The sequence below is a fragment of the Mus pahari genome, chromosome 1 (genome assembly GCF_900095145.1).
Source record: "Mus pahari chromosome 1, PAHARI_EIJ_v1.1, whole genome shotgun sequence".
Lineage (NCBI taxonomy): Eukaryota > Metazoa > Chordata > Mammalia > Rodentia > Muridae > Mus > Mus pahari.
In genome coordinates, this window is record NC_034590.1 from 42302812 (window position 1) to 42305460 (window position 2649).

The window sequence follows — 2649 nt, forward strand, 5'->3', positions numbered from 1 at the left end:
TGTGTGTGTGTGTGTGTGTTTGTGTGTATGGTGAGTCTTTAAGTCTGAGGCCAGACTGGGCGAAATATAGCAAAACTCTCACTTAAAACAAACAAATAATAAGTGCAATAAACAAAAACTCCCAAACTTTGTATATGTAGAGCTCACAGATCCAAAGCCATAAGGGAGGCCTGTGACCCTTTAGTACCATTGGAGAGACTTGAAGGGCCAATGGAAGGATGCTGGGACGCTGGTTAGCATCTTTAAAATGTAGGGTGGGCGTTTTGCCAGCCATGCTCAGGCCTGCGTTCTTGCTTGCAGGAACTTGACTGTTTATTCTGCTGCCCTGCCTCACCTGGCTCCCGCCAGCTGTTATGTGTTTTGAGCACATTGCTCTGCTCCGGTTGTAAAACTCTTCCCGATCTCTGAGCCTTCTGGAGCAGAGGCTGTCCTTTATGCGTGTGAAGGACCAGCCTTCGGTCTTCTCTCCCTGCTTACCGAAGAACAGTTAGCATCTCCTGGCCCTTTCATGTCTCGTTCTTCAAGCTCATTGCTTGCAGTATCTATTTTTATTTTGCTTTCCCCCTGAGTGGCCCCTGTCTCTTGTCCTCTAGAATCCTGTCTTGTTTTCCACATGTCTCACGCTTTTCCTCTCTGCTCTGGTCTGTCCTAACCTAGCAGCTAGTGGCCTGCCAATCACAGGACATCAGTATGCACAGTGCCCAGCGTCTCCTCCAGGTTCAGCTTTGACATCTTCCCTTCGGAGGGCCTACTCCAACCTCAGGACTTCCAGGTGAGGTTCTATCTTTGGTAAGCATCTCCTCCATCCAGTCACCACTAAAAGCCCTTTTCATCTGGACCTTTAGTCTCTGAATACCAACCAGCGTGGAATTCACCTTTAATCCTCACAGAGGTTGGCTTCCTTTTCTCTTAGTACAAAGCCACATATCTCCACTGTAGAGAATTTAGAACACACAGAAAAGCAAAATTATATTTATATACACCATTACTACCCTTTGATGTGGGCCTCTCTCGATATGATGATTTTTATAGACAAAACCCGGCAGCACTTAGATGGAAAAAGACTTTCTTCCGTGCTACTGGCTGGCTGGTAGAACCAGTTCTATGGAACATCAGTGCCAGGCCCCAGCTGATTGGAATAGGGCTCTAGCTATCTGGCCCTGGCTGGGTGTGGGTCTGTTCTTTCCTTGAGATTAATTCAGATGGTATCTGAGCCTGGACTTATGATATCTCACTGAGGTAGAATTAGTCACTGTGCCTGGAAACTGAAAGCTTTGCTGGGGAAGGTGGTTTGTAGGAGAGAATGAAGGGGGCTGTGAGGTGCTGAGGAAATGTCAGAGTTAAAGGAGCAAGAATGCCTTACACCTGACCCCAGAGTTTTCAGTCACTGTTCTCAGGTGGCTGGCTTTGCATCCCGATCTTGACTCTGTCCTCGAGCAGTGTCTATGAGATCCTGATACCTCCATCTAACAATGCCTGCCCAAGATGGTTGCTTTTTGTAAACTCCCTTTGCAAATGAATAAGATGCTAGAATTCTTCTGTGGATCGTACAGTCATCCAGATTATAATTTTCAGTGTGGTAGGTCAAGTGCTGTGGGGGAGAGTCACTGCACTCTATGTGAGAGGCTTGACCTCAGGTGCGGAATAACACTGAGTTCACAGGCCCTTCCTCGTCTCCTTTGCTGTGTGATTCGGGTGACAAACACTCTTCATCTCAGTTTCTTCTTCATTTCATTTTCATTTGTAAAATGGTAAATCGCAAGGAATCTTAAAAGTTCCTTAGATTTAAACTTAAGACTTAAACTTGTCACCCAGCAGAGAGTGACCTTATACTCCCTATTCTCCTGCCTTTATGCTGCCTTGCTGGGGTGCCCTCACCTGGTGCCAATGTTAATAATCGCAAACTGGTTCTCAATCAACAGCTCTCCTATTTCCAACATGTTAAAACACAACCGCAAGAATACTTTCAGAGCTGAGCATTTAGGCGTTGGCAACTCCTTGGGTTGAGTGCCCCCACGCTGAAGTACTGGACCAGAGATCAGGAGCATGAAGCGTGCATAACTGTGGTCCAGCATCACTGCCCCCTGCAGCGTGTCTGCTACCCCATTCTTTGCCATCCTCATCTCTGCCCTTTTTTGTGGCTTTGGAGACAGTACATTTCCTTCCATGTGGTGTGTGCTATACTCAACTTTCAACAAAATAAAGATACTGTCACATCTGACCTGTGGGACTCTTTCAGGTGAAATTTAAAACCACTCAGATAGTCACTTCCATTCGAGGGAGGTATAGATTAGTCTCAGAGATACACAGGGCCTATGGGTTAGATTTCCAGGTTACTAACCACATTGGTTGCTTCGCATCCCTCATGTGAAAAGTTCCAGATGGTTCTAAGGAAGTCAAATATTGACTGAATTTTGACAGTGTCTATAAACGTTTTAGATTTTGAGAAGTGTGCTGAGAAATAGGATCATTCGGAACATGAACGCATTTATTCTTTGTTGTGTCTGGAGTCACCCACAGAGCCTACTATAGCCTCATAGCTTGGAAGAACATAGGTACAGGACTTAGTGATCAGCTTTTATTTATTTTATTTGTTCAAGTTTTTTTTTTTTTTTTTTTTTTTTTTTTTTTTTTTTTTTTTTTTAAAGA

The 2649-nt window shown here is 44.7% G+C and overlaps 1 long non-coding RNA gene across 1 annotated transcript in view; it reads left to right on the forward strand.

The window, feature by feature from the left end:
* LOC115063625 overlaps positions 1-766 on the forward strand; it is a 49296-nt gene extending 48530 nt beyond the window's left edge. Inside the window, exon 8 of the long non-coding RNA XR_003843481.1 lies at positions 661-766. This is a non-coding gene — a long non-coding RNA (uncharacterized LOC115063625). The remainder of the gene's footprint in view (positions 1-660) is intronic.
* The last annotated feature ends 1883 nt before the right edge of the window (positions 767-2649 follow it).